At 39.0% G+C, this 23,860-nt stretch overlaps 1 protein-coding gene across 2 annotated transcripts in view; it reads left to right on the plus strand.

Moving 5' to 3' along the window:
* LOC118455024 (T-cell surface glycoprotein CD4-like) overlaps positions 1–23,860 on the plus strand; it is a 37,327-nt gene continuing 13,467 nt past the window's right edge. The window contains exon 1 of one of the 2 annotated variants that reach the window (XM_087836221.1): positions 1–125. The gene's annotated coding sequence lies outside the window, so the exon portion shown is untranslated. The remainder of the gene's footprint in view (positions 126–23,860) is intronic. The other variant, XM_087836220.1, reaches the window with a different exon arrangement.

The raw sequence follows: 23,860 nt of genomic DNA on the forward strand, positions 1-23,860 counted from the left end.
GAGGATCTGTCAGACTTCAGTGGGGCAGATGTCACGTGTGGAGAAGACAGTGGGGCAGCGCTTTAATCTTGTGTTGAGGTGACAGGGTCCGCGGGAGTCCTCAGGTCCAGCTCCAGGCTCTCAAGGTGAGCTTCACATTTAACAATAGGCTATCCTCATCGGGAACGACCCAGATCCTACACGGAGTGCATGATGTGTCGTTTTTATTTCACGGTTTGCGCAATAATCGGTCTAGCTGACAGACATCGGAAACTATTCATACACCTTTAAAAACTTTCTGTTTTCCCTTTAAAATGTAGAGCAGATTCATTAATAACAATGAGTTCCAGCTCAGTATGCTTAGTGTGGGGTAGGAGTTGGCAGGAGAGTGCAGCCAATATCGGTTGCAGTGCTGGTCTGGACTTCTTATTGCATCAGCCCCCTGCTCGCAGATTTCATTTCACCCTTTCGCTGAACTCTGTTCTCATTAAGCCAACCACCAAAAGCAAAACTGCAGCGCTGATGACATTTAGTGAAACCGGCAACAACTGGTCACAGTTTCTGCTGCTGATGCCGTGGACAAAATCAGCAAGTCTGTCACTTCGGGCGAAAATGACTTGGAGGTTTGTTTGTTTTTTTAATACCTGGAAAGTAAATCAAAGACGACATGATTCATACTTCTTATAATTGTGTTGAAAACTGTGAAACGGACCTGTTTTCATGTTTCAGTCTGAGAGTCATAAGCAATGTTCCCTCTATTTTTTCATGTGTCTGAGCGAACGCACAAACTCTCTGAGCGGTCTCTTGTAGTGATGGGATTGCCGGATCTTTTTAGAGAACCGGCTCTTTCGGCTCGACTCACTAAAAAGACCCGACTCTTGCGGCTCCGACCGACTCTTCAGGTTGTTTTGTTGCTTTAATTAATTTATTATTAACAATAATATGACATCATGCACAAAAGGAATTACTAATGTAAAAAAAATATATATATATATATATATATATATATATATATATATATATGCGGTGGCCCCTAGAGGCAAAGCATGTACAAACTCCAAAACACATTTCTAGCGTTAACTGAACTTCAAAACAGAGCTACCTAGATCACTTAAATTACACAATTGAAAGTATATGTGTATTGTTTGTGTATTTATACACAAGCACTCATACATATTTAAATAATTTAAAAAAAAAAAGTTCATTTACCTGTTACTACCACACACCAAATCTGGTCGTTGGTACTTCCTGGCTTGTGTAGCCACTAGGTAACAAAAGCTCAATGCTGGGCCTAGCATTCTGGAGCACTTCTGTTGTGTTTTGGAGTTTGTACGTGCTTTGTCTCTAGGGGCCACCGTAAATATACTTTTATTTATTCACTCCACATAAAATGTAATAAATAAATCATATAAAACGAAAACCAACTAGTCACAGTTCAACTTTTAACTATTTAAATTTTCATCTTTTTTTAAAAAATGAAACAACACAAAACACTGCAAACCACAACACAATTAAATATAAATTAAAATATGAAAACAAAAAGAAGATGCATATTCTCTGTCATATGGGCCTGCGTGAATAAACTTTCTGAATCCTTTATCATCTGCAACTGAAAATAGTTGTGGATGATTGCTATACCTTTCTAATGTGACGTTGTTGTCCCTGGCTCTCTTTCTCTGTCTCTCTCCCTCCTGCTCTGTTCCTGTGCTACTCTGCCCTCTGCCCAGCGCAAAGCACAAGGCTCGCATGCGGAGTGAAGCGGAAAAAAAGTGTGAGAGAGAGGGTGAGAGAAGAAAAAAAAAAAAAAAAACACGATAAGGAGCCGGCTTGCGTCGTTCACGTCAAAGACCCAGGTCTAAGAGCCATTTCGTTCGCGACCGACACATCACTAGTCCCTTGGACCACTGTGAGCGACAGCAGACATGTGCACTGTAGTCACTCCAGCATCAATTCCATCCAAGTTACATGGTTTATTAAATAATCAAATTACAACATTTACACGTTAGACTACTTTTAATTAACTGCTTTAGCCCACTTACAATGAAAATTTAAAAAATCTTGTTCATGACCTGTGTAATATGTTAACACTATTGGAAGTAAAAATAACTTGGACTCCAATTTTGAAAACAACTTTCTTTTTTCTATATAAACCTCCGAGTGTATTCTGAGTATGAGTTTGTGGTCTGGGAGAGAGTCCTGTAATTCTGTCTGCAAAATATAGTATATAAAGACCAATGCTGGGCAGTTAATTATATAGTTACTCATTTAAAAAAAAGTTACTGAGTTTTGCAAAAACAAAGTTTTTTTGCAGCTGTTTACCTAAAAACAAACATTTCAAACTATTTACAGAACAATCAGCTGTTCTGCATCACATTTGATGGCATACAAATTATTTGTGCCACTCCAAAAACATAATTTCTGTCCACTATGAAATAAAGGAGAACAACAGCCTGACACCTGCAGGCCTGACAACAGGAGATGTATCACTCCTGTAACACCTGTAACATTCAGCAGTTGCCTCCTTGTTCTGACACACACAACAAAACTATTGACTACACTACACACTAACTACATAAGATTTGCGCTAAACGTCGGAAATCTCTCACATCTCAAAACCGCCGTCACTCCTAAAACTTCCTCCCGTTTCTTAACAACTAAATGCCATGTTTTGATTGGTTGACATTGTTGTGTTTTTAATAAAACATCAGTAGTAGTGGGCAAGCTTCTTTATTTTAACGTGGCTCACATCCATGCATGTAAAACATAACCTGCCGCTGCTTCTACGACACAGTATATATCACAATTTGGTTAGACGGCCCCCTAGTGGTGAAGCTGAACTAACCCACATAACTCCTATCAACACATCCCCTTTTCTTTAGATGTTAACTGCTGAACAACACTGTGGAAACATACCTAACATTGCATAGCTTGAATTACATCACAAACATTTGTGACAGTGTAAACTACTGAACACACAATAATACAGAAAGTTCCATACATATATATATATATATATATATATATATATATATACATATATATATATATATATATATATACATATATATATATATATATATATATACATATATATATATATATATATATATACATATATATATATATATATATATATATACATATATATATATATATATACATATATACATATATATATATATATATACATATATATATATATATATATATATATATATATATATATATATATATATATATATACACACAACTTTGCAACAACACTGCGCCGATCCCGGCCTTCGATGCATCTGTTGACACTTTTGTTTTTCTTTTTGGATCAAAATACGCCAAAACTGGCTCTGTTGTAAGTGTCTTTTTCAGTTGTTGCCACTCGTTTTCCAGTTCTTTATTCCATCTGAATTCACAGCTATTGTGTAGAAGCTGTCTCAGGTGCACTGTTTTGGCTGCCAGGCTTGGGATGAATTTCCCAATAAAGTTAACCATTCCTAGGATTCTCAACACACCTTTTTAATCTTCAGGACGTGGCATTTCCAGTATAGCTCGTAGTTTTTCCTTGTCCGGCTCGATGCCTTCGGCTGTCAGCTTGTCACCGAGAAAGGTAATGTCACCCACGCCAAACTGACATTTTGCTCTGTTCAGTTTAAGTCCATAACGTTTCACTCTTTCCAAAACCTTTACTAGTCTCTCATTGTGCTGCTGTAGTGTGGATCCCCACAAAATGATGTCGTCCATATAAACTCTGACTCCCTCGATTCCTTCGATCATATGCTCCATGGTCCTGTGGAATATCTCAGGAGCTGAAGAAATTCCAAAAGGCATTCTCAAGAAGCAGTAACGCCCAAATGGCGTGTTGAACGTGCAGTATTTTGTACTGTCCTCGTGAAGCTTGAGTTGCCAAAATCCTTGAGACGCATCTAGTTTGCTAAAAAATTTTGCAACAGCCATTTCACTTGTTATTTCTTCTCTTGTAGGTATCTGGTAATACTCTCTTTGTATGTTAGCATTTAAGTCTTTTGGATCCATGCAGACTCTAAGAGTGCCGGTTGGTTTTTTAATGCACACCATGGAGTTAACCCATTCAGTAGGTTCTTCAACTTTTCTTATAACTTCCAGTGCCTCCATCCGCTCTAGTTCCTCTTTAAGCTTGTCTTTAAGAGCAGCTGGAACACGTCGAGGTGCATGAACCACAGGCTGAGCTCCTTCTTTGAGCTTTATCTTGTAGGTGAAGGGTAAGACTCCAAACCCCTTGAATATGTCTGGGTACAGATCCACTATTTCCTTCACACTTTTGGGCTCAGAGCTGTTTATACTGTATACCCATCTGACTAGGCCGAGTCTCTCACATGCTTTATCTTCCAACAGAGATTCATGTCCCTCCAGCACAATGATAAACATCAGACTGTGATATTTTCCTTTTACTTGTACCCTGAGCCTGCATTTACCTTTGGTTTTGATTGGTTCTCCATTATATGCTTGGAGTAAACTGTTATTTTGGAATATGTGTGGTTTCGTTTTCATTGCTTTCACATCCAGCTCATTCACCAGATTAGCCTTGGCTCCTGTGTCCAGTTTGAAAGTTACCAGGGCTCCATTCACTGGTAACATCTCTGTCCATTTGTCCTGCTTCACTGTACTGACTGCAGGTTGGTCCATGGGTGTATCGTGCTGCATTACCATTCCCACAAAAAACGTGTCACTGAGAGCAGTTTCTTCTACTGTGTGTACTATTTCTTTTTGCTTATTCTTTGAAAAACATTGCTTGGCAAAATGGTTTTGTCCATTGCATTTTTTGCATATTTTACCATAAGCTGGGCATTGTTTCCTTCCATGTTTTGTGCCACATCTTTTGCACAAGAAAGTGTCTTTTGATTCTTTCTGTTCTTTTTTGTACGTGCGCCCTGCCTGCCAGGTATTAACTGCAGCTACAGCTGTGCTTTCCGTGTCTGTTTCCCTCGGCGACCCACTGAAGGTTTTTGCATGTTGTATTGCGAGCTCACTGGCATGACAGACTTTCATAGCACTTGCTAGAGTCAGATCCGCCTCTCTCAGAAGCCTCTCTCTTATCTTTGTATCTTTTATTCCAAATACGGTCTGATCTCTTATCATAGATTCTTGCAGCTGTCCAAAATTGCATGTTCTTGCCTTTAACTTGAGGTCACTCAGAAACGTATCAAAACTCTCTGAAGGTTGTTGTATACGTGACCGAAAGACATACCTCTCAAATGTTTCATTCTTTTTGGGCGAACAGTGTTCATCAAACTTTCTCACTACTTCGTCAAACTTTTCTTTGTCTTCTGCAGTTGCGAACACAAACGTGTTATATACTTCCACCGCTTGTGGACCTGCTACGGTAAGAAGCAGTGCAATCTTCCGTTTATCAGGCTTACTATCTAGGCCGACAGCTTGCAGGTATAGCATAAACCGCTGTTTAAAAGTTCGCCACTCACAGTCCACATTTCCGTTCCAGTTGACGGCATCTGGCGGCTTAACGCTGTCCTTAATGACCTGCTTTACTGGTTCACTCCTGGTACCATGTTGTGTTTTTAATAAAACATCAGTAGTAGTGAGCAAGCTTCTTTATTTTAACGTGGCTCACATCCATGCATGTAAAACATAACCTGCCGCTGCTTCTACGACACAGTATATATCACAATTTGGTTAGACGGCCCCCTAGTGGTGAAGCTGAACTAACCCACATAACTCCTATCAACACAGACATGGTACATTTTTCGACCAATGGGAAAGGGTAGGGAGCGTTTTGGTTTCGTCTTTGCTCACAGGCGGAGAGTGCTTTAGAGCCTGTTCCTCGTAAAACGCAGTTTTTACAGTTTCTTCTCGCAGTAAATATAAACAATGATAGTATTCAGAAAGAAAACCAAACATTGCATATATTTTTATCATAACTCTGGTTTTACGTGGCCTATCAACACAATTTAAAAACTGGTATAAAGTCCACACTTTTTCCATCAATTGTTCTGTCAGTCCTGCTCACATCTCCAATGGTTGTACACGTTGTTATTAATGTGGCTTCATTCCTCATCAGCCACGCCGCTTTGCTAGCTAAAACTCCGGTGTCGGCACACAAGGACGCTGTCATAGCCTGTTAACGACGTTGATTAGCTGCGTATATATGAATGTAAATCGCGTGATTGGCTGGACTATGGGATAAGGCGGCATTGTTCTAATCCCATACAGGAGCAGCCAGTCAATTACTGACTAACACTGCAAAACAGAATTGTTAACGTATTTATTTTAATTTCAATTCAAGTTAAAAAAAAATTTGTGCGCAACGCAGATTTTTTCTGCCCAGAGACCGTGCTAGCAGTGCGCAATTGTAACATTGGTCATAAGAGCGTCCAGTTATTAAACATTGTTGTGTTTTACCCAGCTGTGAGCCAGCTGTTCTTTGTTTTTGCCCTTTGGGGGGGGGAACGTTAATATGACCTCCCGCTGCGCTCTCATGGGGAAATCCTGGCCTTTCTAGTGAGGTCACAGTTGTTGGCCTTGGCTAAAAGAGCACACACTTGATTTTCAAACAACTTGTACATTTCATGGCAACATGGGAGGTTCTTGTGAGCATTTTTAGTTGGCTTCACGATCAGCTAAATGTTTAAATTCTTCAGCTATTTACCTCGTTGATTTATAAATCTAATAAGATATCTGCTAAAAGTGAACAATGCGTACCCTCTCTTTATTAACCAAATTCAACCCATAAAAACATGAACTTAGATAATCACAGCTACCAAAACTGGAGGCCTTTAAATTTAGTTAAGAAACACAAACAGTAAGGAAGTGGTAATCTATAAGGAAGTGGAAACCAGTCTTAAAGGAACTCTAGAGAAGCTTAGGTCTGCGTGAGCAGAAGATTCCCTTCGCCAGTGGCCTGCATGGCAGTTTGTGCCAGGGAAGTCAAATCCCACGGCTTCAGAGCCCTTTGAGCAACACTCAGGGGAGGACGTTTTACCATCCTCTGTTGTCTGGCCCTTCTTCATCTCATCTCCTGACAGCTCTCTGACTCCCTTTCTACAGAGTAAAAACCTTTCTGCTTCACCCAGGTGTCTGTCATACCTATGCATGCCTCCCCTAGGAATTGAAACATAGAGCATTTCCTTTATGTTTGATTCTGTTTTCGCTTCCTGTGTGAAGTTATACAAAGTGGGCAATTCGACTGTCTGTTTCTATTCATCACTTTGCAAAAAAAAAGTCTGAAGACGAGGAGGGAGAGAATAAGGGTGAATGTCTGTTGTGACTTCACATTTTTATCTCTGAGAGCTGTCAAAATGCAAAAGAGACGCAGTCAGTAAAGCAAGGACATCCTCTTCGTTTAGTTGTTTAGTTTGGGCCGCTAGGTCTTTGGTTCAGACTCAGAGTGTCAAACATTGAGAGAAGAGGAGCAGGACTGATGGTTTAGTTGAAACATTCTGCTTCACATATCAGACTAAGGGTTAGTTAAAAGAGGCTGCATCACAGTAGCATGTTCATAGGTAGTCTGGTGTTTGAAGATTCAGTTTTGGTGTTTGTCGATGCCTGTTTTGATTTCAGAATTAATTCCTTTGGAGCATTAATGCGATTTGATTGCTGTCCTCCCTCTATCTTATTTTTCTGTTAGTGCCTCTTCATCTGGCTCTATTATTCCACTGTATGTGCTCAATGTTTGCACTTTGGGTTCTTCCTGTTTTACTTTGAAAGTAAAACAGGAAAACTTTTTTCTTTGTTCCTATGTCATCATGTTAGTTTTCAATCTCGTCTGTCTTAACCATTCCCCTCCTGTTTTAGTGAATCAGCGCTTAGTGTATAAATAGTATAATAGCCTGTCACTTTGTGATGAGCTCTGCACAACATAGTGAGTTTAATATGTTAGTGAGCCATGTTGAGCTTGAGTTGTCAGGGTCTTTTTTACTGGCTAAATCACTGTGTTAACTTCTGCTAAATACATAACCTGTTCAGGAGCAGGTTATGCTCAAAGTTTTGTTTTAAAAAAGTCTGGAAGCACCACGTTTTCACGTATTCTTTTGTTTATAGCTTGTTATAAGTGCAATATGTATTCTGTGCTGCTGGAATATGTTTAGTATGTGTTTTTAAGCCTTACTAAAACCACAAAATGAACTGCAAACTGTGAACTGTATTACCCCTGGAATGAACATGTATGTAATGAGCAATGTTGTGCTTTAACCTGAATGGCACTGCTCACAGTGACACAGACTACCTGTGACTACCACAGGCTACACTACTAGTGTTGTAGTGTTATGCTTGAAAGTTTGATTAAACATGGGACGGCATCCTCGCTTGGCTTGCATACGGTGAAGTCAGAGTCGAAGATTAAGAAATGAATGAAATAAATAAAGTACGAGAATATGAGATTGTTTTTAATGGGCTCATAAGTCTGATAATGATCAGATGATAATCCACCCCGTATCCATTTTTTGGAGTATGAGTTCTAACCCTCAGAGAGACGTTAGAGTAGACGGCTGCAAAACAAATCACTTTAGGCTCTCACTGCTCTCAGCATCTATTGGACTAAAGATTCCCACATTTTAAAAGGTCTGGAGTCACATCATCGTGTTTTTGAGTGTTTGCTGGCGTTATATCATGGGAAATGTCAGCAGATTTGATTACACACTCAATATTAGAATAAATAACTAGAATTTAAATGGGGTTTTTTGCTGCTCGATGTACTAAGTTGTAAGAGCAACAGTGCTCCCCCCTGACCCCGTCACAATCAGCTGATTTCTTTTCTTACAAAAACTTCAGCACATCTTGTGAAGCCAGTCTGAAGTTTGTCTTCATACTGTGAGTACTTTCAGAGTTACAGGCCCTTTGATGACACAAGCCTGGTCCAGATTTGTCCTCACGGCAGATTTCAAATCAAATCAAATCAAAATGTATTTATATAGCACATTTAAAAACAACAATGTTGATCAAAGTGCTTCACAAATTAGGAAATAAATAAAATAAGACAAATTTACCAAACAGGAACACAAGACAAGACAATCTTAGAAGCCACAAAATGATAGTCAAACTGTCTTAAGTCAGAGCCAGGGTAAAAAGATGAGTCTTTAAGCGAGATTTAAGACTGAATAGTCACTCAGTAGTGTGAATGGCAGTAGGGAGATTGTTCCACAGTTTAGGTGCTGCAATAGCAAAGGCACGATCACCTCTGGTTTTCAGTTTAGACTTAGGTTGCATTAAGAGCATCTGGTTTGAAGATCTTAGTACTTTTTAAGGATTATACAAATGCAGAAGTTCTGTTAAATAGCTAGGCGCGATATTGTTAAAGATTTTATGAGTAAAAGAATTTTAAAATCAATGCGAAATTTCACAGGAAGCCAGTGTAAGTTAGCTAAAACCGGAGTCATATGATCATGCATTCTAACACCTGGGAGAGGCCTAAATAAAGAGAGTTACAATATTCCAGTCTAGAGGTAATGAATGCATGCAATCTGCTTTTCAAGGTCCTTGGGGGGAAAGAAAAGGCTTAGCTTTAGAAATTTGACATAGCTGATAGAAGCTGGATTTAACCACAGTAGAAACTTGTTTCTCTAATTTGAAGGAGCTATCCAAGAGTACCCCAAGGTCTCTTACAATGTGGGAGAGGTAGCTAGCAAGGGGGCCAAAGGTCTGAGTTTCAGATATCCATATGAAAATTTTAGGGGCGAAAAACATTTCTTTAAAACTGTACCCAGTTTGATTGATTGATAGGTAATTTATTTCAAACATGTAAACAATATACAGGTAAATTTAGAAAAGAAAATAAGAGAGAAAAAACTACTATACAAAAAAAATCAATACATTTCAATATACGTGCTGTTCTGATTAATTTACATGTTGAAATGGAGTGTGAAGAAGTAAACACTTATTTAATTCCACCCCTTTGCCATAAATTATCAGTTAATATTTAGTCAGCTTCCTTACTGATATAATTTGTAATAAAAATAGTGAACAGATTTCTGATATACTATAATATCAGATCATGAATTTTATTTATTTTTTAAATAGAGACATTCACTTAATTTCAATATTTGCCATGCCTTTATAGTTCGGGAAGATCATATTTTTATAACTCTTTTTGAACTGTTTTATGTTTGGACATTGCTTTAATTCCATATTCAGACTGTTCCACAGTTTCACTCCATGAACAGAAACACAAAAGCTTTTTCTTGTAGTTCGTACCTTCCTTGTTTTGAAGTTACAAAAACCCCTTAAATTATAGTGTCACGGCGAGTGAGAAGAGCCGTGTGGAAAAGGAAAAAGAGGATCCAAACACAGGCAGTCGTGAAGGTGTGAAGGTGATTAATTGAACACGAAATATAGAGAGGCAAACCGCAAAACGGAAAACTAAACTATACTGGGACAACTAAACTACAGAGCATGAGCGAAAACACGAACCTGAACATAAAGGAAGGAAGACGATGGTACATGATGGTGACGGCAGGGAACACACGGATGAAACATGCTGGAAACACAGATGGACCAGCAACTACAATGACAGAGGACACGACTTAAATACACACAGAGAAACACGGGAATTACACACAGGTGGTGGACACAGCTGGGAATAATCAACAAGACGAGACAGAGGGAAAACTGAACACACTCACATGAGACGCAAACCTTCACAATAAAACAGGAAACGAGAACACTACACCAAGATGCAGACCTGACACTGAGAGACAGACAGAGAATGACACATGGAACCTGAACTAAACTAAACATGAGATACAACCGAGAACAAATCCTTAACATGAATAAACAGAAACATAGAATTCTAATAATAATCATCATTATAATAATAATACTCATAGCGCCCAAAACCACGACAATTATTCAAAAATAAACTAACAATCAAAACTCAAAATACTGGGTCGAAACTGACCCAGAACCGTGACATATAGCTTCCTTCTTTTAAAAAAAACATACTCTGAATATTACCTGGCAGTTCTTTATTTTTTGCTTTGAATAGAATTTGTGCTGTTTGGAATTTCACTAGATCGTCAATTTTCAATATTTCAGACTGCAAAGATACTGAGTTTGTATGTTCCCTTTCACAAAGTAAAGGTTGCTTTTTGCTTTCTTTTGCTTTGCTCGGACTTGTTTGGAACAGCTATTTATCCCCTATGATGAAATGAGCCTTGACAGTTTACCCACAATGCACAAAACCTTCCACGTTTTCACCAGTGAGTTATCAGAAAACAGGTCAAACATTCAGGGCAACCACGCTGGAATTCTTCTAAACTGGTGCAGTTTGTTCAAAACTATGACAGATATCAGGACACTGATGATCAGAGTTGGTTGGAGAACAAAAACCCGATTCTGGCTTTAGACTGTGTCACTTGCTGGTGTCAGCTATTTGATATGTAGCAAAAAATGTATTGAAGTCTGAATCTTTTTTTTTCACTTGAGTGTGAAAGTATGAAAAATATTTAATTGTGAAGCACTTTGGTAAACTTTGTTGCTTTTAAATGTGCTATAGAAATACAATTGATATTGATATAATCACACGACTTGAGACTGACTTTTGTTTGTATTCTTGGGATATTTTTCAGTAGGATGTGGTATGACTCACCCAATTGAAGTTAAAAACCCCTTCATAGTATCTGAAAACTGTAAGAGCAGCAAAAACACAGCAATTATCTGATAACGTCTCCAACAACTCTCCCAGATCCTGTATTTTCTTTGGGATTATTAAATCGTGTTGTAGAGTCTAAAGCAGTGTTTGAAAACTTATGGTCATTTTTGTATGACAGGATCGTTGGTATCAGGTCTCATCTGTTCTCACACCAGCTTCTGTTGCTTTCGGCCACTTTGGTCTCATTCTGTCTCGACATCCTGCAGAGTTAAAAATGAAAAATGATCACGTATGTGACAGCTACTGTATGCAAGTGAGATCGACTGTAAGATCGGAGAGAGAATCCGCAAATGAAGCTAAGTTTGAAAAATGAGTGGCAGGCAGGAATTAGCTGATGTTGTACATTAGTGTTAGTGTGCTATGATTGCCTTATTTCCAGTGGACCCACAGAGCGTTATGTCTGAACATAATGGAAGCTGTTATCAGTACTGACTAGGGATGGGTACCGGTATCCGGTGCCATGATGGCAGGTTACAGGTTTTTGGACCAATTTTGTGTTCTCCATTCTTTAAGCACCGGTTTGAGCACCGTTTAAGCACCGGCACCGTTTCAAAAGTACCGGTTTGGCACCGGTATTGGATAAAACCTAAACGATACTCATCCCTAGTACTGACCATAGATGGTACATAAAAGATGTCATGAGTGAAGCCACCTACCAGTTTGAGTACATGTCGAGTCGTTTGTTTGACAAGTCGTTTTTTTGTTTGACTCCTAGTTCAACGTTCAGCTCTCGGCCTGAAAACAAAGGTCCACATTATGTCTAAAGAAAACAGCCATGGCCCCAAGCCTCTGTATCTTATCAAGAAACACACTGAGTAGCATTTGTTAATGTTAACATTTCACACACTGCCAATGAAGCAGCTGTGAATAAAGCTCACCATGTTGTAGTTTCATTTGAACTTTTACCTGCTGGAAGTTTGGTTTGTGAATTCTGATTATCACAAGAGTGAGAATCAACATAAATATACATGCAACTTCATTTTCACTTAACCAAATGTTCCTGCTGTCATAATGTTTCCTGTTGTACTCTCTCTGTAAGTTATACCCGACCACACCTGTGTACCGGTGCTGGGCTCTTATCTTTGATCAGTGTGACTGTTCATTGTTCAGAAATATTTGCCTTTGTGATCATAGTTTGCATACATTCAGTGCTTCAAAGGACACTGACAGAAAGGATAGAGACAGATTAACTTTATTTAGAGGCATGACTCTGTACTAGAGCATTTCCAGTCTTCTTATATCCCAATGTGTTTGCAAAAAACACTAATCAGCAGCAGGTGATATGACATTACGGAGTCAGAGACAGCATGTGATTTAAGAACTGAGCTGATCAGATATCCGCCTACTTTTGCCAGTGCTGTGAGTTAAACTTTGTTGTTTTTGTATCATGAGACAGGAAAACCTGGGGGAGATTGTTTCTGTTTTTCCAGCCCAACCACACTGGATTTGATGACATTCAGATTTGACCAGAGGCCAGTATTTTCCCCTAACACCATTCACAAAAATCTGGGTGGTTCTTTCTTTTACTTTTGTTCTTTTTATTCAAACTCTAATGTATTCAATAATCCTCTGACCTCAATGTCAGATCTTGGCTCTGTGGCAAAGGTGGCAGCCATTCAAGTGTGCTGTTTTTGTTTGTTTTTAGTTGTTTTTACTCTTGTTTAAAAAATTTGTCTCTGGCTGTAAAGTGCAGTTGTCAAAAATTATGAATGCTTCTTGGTTCAGTCCCAAGAGGAGACTCTATTTCGCTTGGGGCTGTGACAGGAAAGGCACCCGTGCTAGTTTTAAAATGTGATTAAAGAAAAGCTTGATCACAACAGAGTGCTGGGCATGTTGCTACATGGCAAACGATTGTCTCATAGCTACTAGCTCATTTGTTTGTTACGACCCATCCTCTTCCTCTTATCAGGATTGCAGAGGGGGTGGAACCTATCCCAGCTACCATAGGGCAAGTGACAAGGTGCATACAAACTCAACACAGAAAGGCCAACCTAGGTGATGAAACTGGAACTTCTTGTTGAGAGGCAACAGTGCTAGCCACCGCACTACCGCACAGCAGCGGAGAGGTGACAAAAAATGTTTCTTGTGCTGTGATGAAACAGTGACTTTGTGTGAGAGCTCTGTGATCTTGTGACCTCTTTTACTCTTAGTCTCCTGTAAGCTTCCCTTTGTGGCTTTGTTTGTTTGAGAAACCCAAACCCAAAAATCTGTGAAGTAACACTGTTAGGCCAGGGGTCAGCAACCTTTAAGACCCAAAGAGCCATTTGGACCACGCAAAAGAAAACACTGGGAGCCGCAAATACTTTTTGACATCTAAAATGAAGATAACATTGTATATATTGTTTTTTACCTTTATGCTTTGTGTAAACAACTAAGGTGTTCCTTATGAAATTCATGAAGTGCTACAGAGAAAATTACATTGTATTTATGTAATTAACACATTTTGAACTCTTAAAGAAATATAACAAAAGGAAAGACACCCAGCTGAACTAAAATGATCCATGTAGCAAACAAAAACTGTTGTGAGCCGCCGCCCTTATGTCGCCTTTGGGCTTTTGGAGCCTTGACCTGATTTTCAAAAAATAATTGGAAAAAAAGCACTATGCTGCTGAAAAAGGAAAAACAGATATTTGCAAAATTCTGCCTAAATATGTATTTTACCTGGTTAATGTGTGTGGCCGGGTGTGGTCTGCAGTGCCGCTGCAGGAGAGGCAGACACACGTGAGCGGCACCCGCAATCACGCCTCGCCACCTTATCGTCTGTGCTGTTGTGTTGGTCTGTGTCGGGCTGTGAGCTGAAAAGCTACAGCCGGCTGTATGCATACAAGTGGTCAATAAAGAGATGCTGAAAAGCATGTTCATGGAAACATCGTCGGGTCTGTAGGTTTGTAGGTTTACAATGGGACTTCTGCTCCTGAACCTCTGCGCACAGTGATATCACTTTCATCTTTACGCAGGACTGTAAGCTGTCATCTGTGGGGCGTGAGCGGTGTTTGTTTTTAACATAGTTCACAGTGGAGAATAGCTGCTGACATAATGTGGATCCGAAGATCCATAATTGGCCTATCTGGGGTTGAAAGTCTCGATAAATGCACGGCGTTTCCGCGGGTACACCGGCTTCCGCGAGTGTGACGCTTATTTTGAGCGATGAAAAAATAATAGAATATAATTATATTTTTATATTTCAATATCACAATAATCTTCCAATTTAGAACTACAAGTTAAAAAAGAACTAACATAAATAAAATACACTTCAGCTAAATACTTCTAATTTATTTTCCCAAACCACGCGGAGCCGCAATATAAGGATTAAAGAGCCGCATGCGGCTCCGGAGACGCAGGTTGCCGACCCCTGGCTTAGGTGTTGAGTTACCAGAAAAGACTTCCAGATGTGGTTGTATGAAAGCGAGTAGCACATTTATCCATTTAGTTTTGGCAGGGATGTGCCTCTAAAGCTCACGATGCACTGTAGATCATACTATAATCACGATAAAAGCCTTGTTCTTATTTCCTGCTTCTATCACCGTTGCTATGATGTAACCACGTGAATGTTCACGTTGAACCTAAAGTATGAGTTTACACGTCTTCATCTCAGACTTTGGGTCATCTCACTGAGAGTTACATTTTAAATGACTGTAACTCTGTAACACCTTGTTCAACCACAAATCCTCTCACACATTAACAACTTGTACTTTGACACTTCACTTTTTCACTTTCAGACAGCATTATATCTGATGAAAGAGCAATTCGGTCACATCAAGAGACAAGTTAGCATTAGGTAAAGTTTGTCAGAATGAAGCAAGGTCAGACCTCCTGTCTTGCAGAGGTCTGTAGGGAAGCAACGCTCGGCCTTGACCTCAGTAAACAATTTGCTGGTGAGTTCATGGTCTAAAATGGGTTTGCTGTTTCAGATTAACTGGAATAAAAAAAATATCCCTCTGTTTTCCTCACATCACTTTCAGTGACACTATAAAAGTGACTTTGCTTTAAATTTAATGTTCCTTTCACTGTTGCTATCTCTCACACTCAGACATGTTTACTGTTGAGAATGAACTCTCAGCTCAACTGTTTTCACTCTGTACATTGTAACTGTTCAGCTGTCCAAAACATGTCTGAGCATGTCCATCAGCAGCTCTGTTATACAGGCTGCATAGTAGCCCGCAGATTGTTCCCAGCATCATGAATCTGATATTCCTCAGAGTACGGGATGACTCCAGAGCAAAAGAAATCACAACATGTTGTGTCTGTTTTTGGCTCTGATATTTCCATTTTATTAAAATTGCTCCAAATAACCAAAATTACAGAGGTGTACGTGTTGTCCTCTCAATGTTTTGCTGACTCAGTTTCTTTGAACTGTTTTGCAACTTTTACACAAAAACATTTGTTTCCTTTCTTGTGAAACATGTTAGTGTGCATGGCTTTTTTTTTCTTTCTTTCTTTTTTTTTTTACAAGGGTGTGTTCTACAATGCTTGTCTGATGCAAAAGCCTCCTTTCCTCTTACAGCAGTGCACACACACTTGTGCTGTGGTTTTACATCACGTCTCCGTCTTTAGACGTTATTACTCATAAAGAGCAAAGTGTGTGTGTGTGTGTGTGTGTGTGTGTATGTGTGTGTTTGTTGGGGTAGGCACCGAGTCTGTCATAAAATAATTACAACCTAATGCAGACTATCTTACCATAGACCACAACAGAAAGTCTCAGACCAACTTAAATAAACAAAAAGAAAACATTTGTGTTTTTGAAACAAAGCATGCAAATGCAACCATTTATGCTGTTTTTTTTATTTGCTCATTTGTGTTTGGTGTTAATAAGACACGCTGTGGTCTCATCACTGACGCTCAATTAGCTCCTCAAACGAGAAGCAGATTTTAGAGACCCACTTTGAGTTTTCCACAAATAAAACACACCATACAAAAAGACAGCCGGCTGGTGATCATTCAGTGCAAATGTGTGCACTTTTTTTCTTGTCTTGGCAATGCATCCTTTCAGACTTTGCATCAGCATAAATGTGTCCCTTTGAAGTGGCATTTCTAAGAATTTTTGCAGAAATTCAGTGAAAAAAAAAACCAGCCTTTAACTGCAGTTTATCATCAGCTCCCCTTTAACTTGCTACAGCAGCAAAATGCATGCTTTTACTTCTGCTTTCATAACCCAGGTTATTTATTTATTTATTTTTAATTACTTGAACATTTTAAAAAGAGACAGCTGTGTGAATACTGGTGCAGAGAGCCACTGGCAGTTGCTAGATTACCAAACAGGAACTGACTACATGCAAATAAAACCTTTTTGTTCTGAGTTCTGGGGGAACTGTTATTTGGCAAGTGTACAAAAAAAGACAAAGTAGTGAGTGTGTTGGTATTACATATTTGGTCACCGTGGCTACAGTTTAAATGCAGACAGGAAGCCATATCGTGAGAACGTGAATAAGACATGTTATTATTGAATTATCTGCAGGACATGACCTGATTTAAATAAATGTCATGTTATTTAAGTAACATTTTAAATGGCCTGTATTTGTATAGCACTTTACTTGTCCCTAAGGACCCCAAAGCGCTTTACACATCCAGTCATCCACACATTCACACACTGGTGATGGCAAGCTACATTGTAGCCACAGCCACCCTGGGGCGCACTGACAGAGGCGAGGCTGCCGGACACTGGCGCCACCGGGCCCTCTGACCACCACCAGTAGGCAACGGGTGAAGTGTCATGCCCAAGGACACAACGACCGAGACTGTCCAAGCTGGGGCTCGAACCGGCAACCTTCCGATTACAACTCTTGAGCCACGATCGCTCCATTTTATAGGTCTTCTCATTCATACAGTGCTGCAGGAGTGCTCAGACGTAATGAGAGGTATACATAATTGATGTTGTTATGTTTAGGTTTGAATCTGTGAGTCAGTCCTGTGGGGAAATCCATCCATGCTGTACACACATCAAATGTCTGTTAAGCACCTCTCTGATGTATTCACTACCTCATACTTTTAATGTGTTTTCTTGCTACTGCAACACACAGGCCACACTTGATCTGACATTAAAGATAAACTCTAAAATTGAGTTTATAGATGATTATCTGCCTATTACGTCTTATAATGCTAGCTGATACAAACTCCTCTTTAGTTCCCAAAGTCAAACAAACACTGCGCCTGAGAGTAAAAACGCTTTAAAATCTGTCATCTTTAATAAAATGATCAGTGTATACCAACAATAACAGGTTTAACAACAATAACATCCATGATAACAGGATTTATAAAGTTTCATGGAGTTAGAAGTTAGCAGGGAGTTAGCTCGCTAGTTTCAAAATAAGAATCATGTACAGCTCTGCTATCATTTCAGGTATAAATGAAGACAAAAAACTAATAATGTAAACACATTAGCACAGTGAAGCTAGAGGATAAGCGCTAACTTTTCCCCACTCAATAAAAGTTAACATGAGAGTCCCTGATGAACAGAGAGAAATGTGATCGCATGGCAGGAAAAACATGCATAAAACAGACCAAAGTCCAGTCATGGGAACACCTGAGACAATCATCCACAACACGAGGTTAGTCATTAATATACTGCTGCATGGTCTGCAAAATTCCTGATTCTCAGCTTCATGTACTCATTCAATCGATGTTAGCCTCAGAGTGATTAGCTTCTAACCTGATTAAATATTTGATGTTTGGCAAACTGTGAGCTGCTGGGCTGTAGTTACATCTAGAGATGGCACGATACCACTTTTTTATTTCCAATACCGATACCGATATCATAAATTTGGATATCTGCCGATACCGATATGAATCCGATATAGTGTGTTTTTTAATCAATAAAACATTTTTTTAATATCTTGCTGCTTTTTGTATAAGTTCATACTCAAGTTTAAATAAACAACAACACTAAAGCTATTCTGTTATACCTGTATGTAAAAACTACACTGCACCCAAAATATTTCATAGTTCAGCAAAACTGATCAATCTAATAAACTTAAACCTGCTCCATCCTCCCTGTTCTGGTATTTTAAAGAGTACTTAGCAGAAATATTAAGCAACATAACTAATAGGGTATAGTAGTATAGTAGTCTAGCTTACTAGGGTATATTAGACTTAACAGTTACTATATACAGTAATGGACTTCTATATATTTTACATAAGATTAAAACTTTGGTTGTAAGATTCAGATAATTATTTATTAAAAGCAAGGCATTTTAAATGAGAATAAGAAAGAAAAGTATGTCTTTGTGCCCCCTTTTCCTTGTTAATGCCCTATGGGCCCCCCGGCTAAACTTTGCTAGATCCGCCCCTGCACAGTTACAGCCGTCAGCTACGTCGAAAAAAAATCCTGGTGTAGAAAGTAATATTAAATAAATTCTAACAACAGCTTATCAAGCTTAAACGTGCTGCTGTTGTTCAGCCGCTGGTTTCCTCTTTCTGGTGTAAAGTGGGCCAAAAACAAAGAAGAGAGAGGGACTCGCGACAGAAAAGCCGATCAGCTGATCACTGATCAGTTTCACGATTGAAGTAGCAGCAAGAAGAGGCAGTCGCTCCATATATCGGTTGTTAAGCTTAACGTGGGAATGCTTTACAAACATTCAGAGATGAACTTCCACACTTGCTTTACTTCTCTCTGGGAAAACTTCCTCGGAGATAAAATGCTGGTGAGGCTACAAATACACACAGCTGCATCACGTGAGCACACTGCTCCGACGTGCTACGGTTATGAGGCGAGTTACACCGTGTCGCAAGTTTTGTGAGGCGCTTTTTTGATATTTAATGGATCGGATTACATTTTTTATTTCTCTCTGATATCCGATCCAGTAATTTACGTCAGTATCGGACCGATACCAATACGTAATATCGGATCGGTCCATCTCTAGTTACATCACAAGGTTTTAAAAACCGAGCTTTAAAATGTGCTGCTGATGAATAGTGGTGATATCAACTCAGAGAAGCTGACACTGATCACTGACTATCTTTAAGGACCTGTCTCATCTCACTTCCAAGACTTACACTATTCTGTATTGCACTATTCGACTTTTTGTACTATTGTATTTATTTATTATTATTAGATTCAAATATAATACTACTGCACTTATTCTTAGCTTATCTTATTTCTGTATATTTGTATATATGTATATTTGAATTTATATTTGTATTTTTTACACTTTGCACCTTCGATCCAGGAGGACGATATCTCGTCCCACTGTATACTTGAGTGTATTTTATTGGGTTGACAATAAAACTCAACTTGACTTGATTCGACTTGCTGTATGTGCTCTTTAATGGACTGCTATGCATTGAGAAGGCTGTTACTGATAGAGCTACCCAAACTGAGCGACCCCTAATTATGTATTATTTATTGAGATGTGCTCTCATTTGCTTTTGAACTACTCCTCGTCTTTACCATTACAGCTGCCAGACTATTTAGTAGTGAAGCACTAGAGTATGTAAGTTTTTCCACATAAACAAAACAGCTCTGCTTTGTTAGTCTCAAAGGTCAGTCTGTCAGTGATTAAAAACTTTGACGGACTGAATGATCTGTTTGAAGAAACACTTTGAAGTCACAATGTACAATTGTTGTTGTGTACTAAGAAGAATTGAATTGAGAATTTTAAATTTAACAATGTTTTGGCCTAAATGCATATTAAGTAGTAATTTTATAGAAATACATGCTTATGGATATCAAGAAGTATTTCTAATGAGTTACAGTGACAGGAAATGCCCATAAATGATCATTTAAATAGTTTACGCTTTTACTATTAATGGAAATTTCCATTAATGGTACAGAAATATGCCATTTACCCAAAAGTTTGTTACCTTCCACAAAAAATACAAGCATTTTACAGAATTTTGTTTCCTAAAGTTTCACTCAGAGCCGATCCGCCCTTCCTTTCTTTATATAAAAGTGAAGTTGTAATTCACACACGGTTCTTTGTCTTGTTTCGGCTGCTCTCATTGGCGGTCACCACGGGGGTCTCCATCACAGCCTACACCTAGCACCCTCTTCTGTCACAGCTGCATGTCCTCCTTCACCACATCCATGAAGCTTCTCTGAGGTCTTCCTCTCTTCCTTTCACCCAGCAGCATCATTTTCAATTTTTGTCCAGTACATCCATCTCCGTCTGCACCTTGTTGACTTTGTAGCACATACTGTATAAAAGATGGACATAGAGTGGTAAATCTGCATCTCTCATCTCCAGCTGACCTCAGCAAAAACTCTCCTAAGAAACTTTAGACCTTTTAGCAACCAAAGGGAGAAAAAAACATGTTGTCATGCTCAGCTCATGCTTGCATCATCCTTTTCATCCTTTACAGTAACACGTCATTTGTAACCTTAGAATAAGATTTCCCCCAACATCCCACATAAATCTTCATACACAGTTCAGTTTCTGCTCTCCATCGCATTGGCATTTTTAAATGTTACATTCACGAGTGCTTTAACAGACAGTTAGTGTGTGTTAACATCTGGAGAAGTTTGGGACAGATTCCAGTCAGACCGAGGAAGTAAATCCTTTAATTTAAACACTAATCCAATTAGCTCAACACAACAGGAGCAACAACACAAGAGAGTGGGCCACTGAAGCAGACAGCTGTGCAAACACACACACACACGTGTTGCTGCACTTTTCTGACCCAGTCTCTTGTTTATTTGCTTAAATGAAATGTGATCCACTTAAATGCTCGAGCTGTTATACTTAGAAACGCACATCTCTTGTCAGGGCCAGGTTTATGGCCCTCTCATGGCTCAGAAATACCAATATAAATAAAATGACCAAAAAAAAACAAAAATCAAAGGAAAATGCATCCATCCTCTTCCGCTTATCCTTATCAGGGTTGTAGTGGCCTGGAGCATATGCCAGCTACCATAGGGCGAGATGCAGGGCACATTTTCCATAGGCCAGCCTGAGGGCTAACACACCGAGACAACCATTCACACTCGCACCTTTGGGAAATATAAAATCACCAGTTAACCTAACCCCACTAACTGCATGCGTTTGGACTTTGGGAAGAAGCCGGAGTTCCTGGAGAGAACCCACACAAATACGGGAGAACATGCAAACTCCACACAGAAAGGCAACAGTGCCAATCACCAGTGCTGATAGAAGAAAAATCCTGTTTGGTCCATTTAAACCAAAGCCTTCCTACAACACTCTTCATTCTGGCTCAAAGTGTTAGATTACCCCAGTGTACACATAATGAAATGATTAAAATTATACACATGAGTGGAATAAAAATAGGAAATAATGAAATCTCTAAGACCAACAATAAAAGCCAGTGAGCTGAAAAACAGAATAAGAAATGAAATCATGATGAGGGAAATTTCTGTGCCAGATTCAAGTAATTTTCTCACACTAACAAAAGCCTTTAATTTCAAACACATTTTCCGAGCTGTAGTTTTCTTTTTGGCTCAAAGACAGCAGCGGTTTAACAACTTGCCCAAACAAACATTGAACAACACCTGTTAACACCTGACATGTTGACATGGAGAGAGAAATTGTTTTTGACTTGCTAAGATAAAAATCAAACCACTCACACTTCACTAACGTCAAACAACGGTGTTATGTTCATACTTACGATCGACACAACTGCTAAGTGTTCACATCTAAAACTGTGGCCGATTCCTTCTTCAGCCAGCCATCCATACACATCCTCATCAGTACAAACTGTTCAGCTTTGTGAAAGACATGACAGTTATAAACCAGATGACTGTAAAAACCTGATCAACAGGTTACATGTTCACACATGTCTTTACAGCTGTTTCAGGCCAAAAAAGAATTGCTACCACAGTGGTGTCGGGGTGTTCCTGTTATTTCCTTTGATGTTGCTGGGAATTCAGTGCTTTGTTACATTCTTCAGTCTTTGGTTCTACTGAAGAGTTTCAGCAGAATACAGATTATTATTTTAACCTGTGTCTTTATGATGGTCTTCATTTTTGTTTTGTTCATTGCTTGTGGGATTTTTGTCTGACTTGATTGTCTCCAGTGTTTTGCTTTGAGTTTCACACATTGTCTGTACCTGTGTCTTTTACCTAGCTATTCCCACTTCCCTGATTACCCTATATTACTGTTTAAAAGTCTCAAGCACTTTTGCTTTCTTTGTAGCATGTTCAAAAATGCACAGAAATCCAGTATTTAAGGCAAAAACAGAGTTTGTATAATTCTAAAAAGCTTGAAAGTCAATATTTGGTATGGCCACCCTTATTCTTCAACAATAGGCTGAAGGCCGAAGGTGTGTCAGGTTTTTCCCCGTGATCCTCAGCTGTAGATAGTTTTTTTTTTGTTTTTTTTTTCCCTGCCATAGTTGGAAGCATTTGGCATCAGAAACGGGCATTTCTAAACAAAAGGCTGGCCCAACCCTTTTAAATACAGGAGGGGCAAAAATAAATTTAATAAATAACACATAGTGGATGGTTCTCTGATGCAGATCCAGCAGAACGAGTTCCCACCAAGCGTACACCTAACTTGGTAGCAAGTGAAACTGACAGTCGCAATGCATGTACAGGAAATATGGAAACATTTATTGTATATGCAGTGAAATGGAACCCAAGGGAGGCACCTGAACCTTCAGCTAATACATTTATTATTAAAGAATGAAGGTAACCATTTTGAAATACCGACTTCCAGAAACCTCCCGTACCTATTTCCCCACATGTATTGCTTTCATTGAACAACTACAGAGCGCTTTAAAAGCCAACGTGTTTCCTTAATGATTGTTTGACCTGTTTGGATTTCACTAACAGTAAATCCAACATGCTGCTCACATTCCAGGTGTTCTAAACTTTATTGTGATCTTGAAACAGATCAGAATTTGATCTCAGGTTAAGTTATTCTGCAGAAAAGCTGAAGGTGCATTGTCTGCTTTCTACAAAGCGATGCCACAGCTAATATGGGCGTGGTGTTAAACAACTAGCTGTGCAAACAGAATGTGTGCAGAAGTGTATCTATATGGTTGATCAGTGGTGTCAAAGAGGAAAATGTTGGTTTGTGGTACGAGTGGAGTCAGAGGAATAATTAGATTTACGATCTTAACACAAATATAGATTTGCATGAACTGGACACAGCAACCTTTGTTTACTGTTATTTCTGGAGAGGTGTTGTCACAACCTCTGACACATTGGCACGGATACACGGACAATATAAACAAACATAAACAGTTACCACCAAAACCAGTGGAACACCAGCAGGTTGATATTATATGGTGCAGATATCATTAACATTATGTTGGGATCATGTGGTTCTGGTTTAATCACAAAAAACCACAGAGACTCAGTGT

This window comes from Neolamprologus brichardi, chromosome 23 (assembly GCF_056152115.1).
Source record: "Neolamprologus brichardi isolate AB-2024 chromosome 23, ASM5615211v1, whole genome shotgun sequence".
In the NCBI taxonomy this organism is placed as follows: Eukaryota; Metazoa; Chordata; class Actinopteri; order Cichliformes; family Cichlidae; genus Neolamprologus; species Neolamprologus brichardi.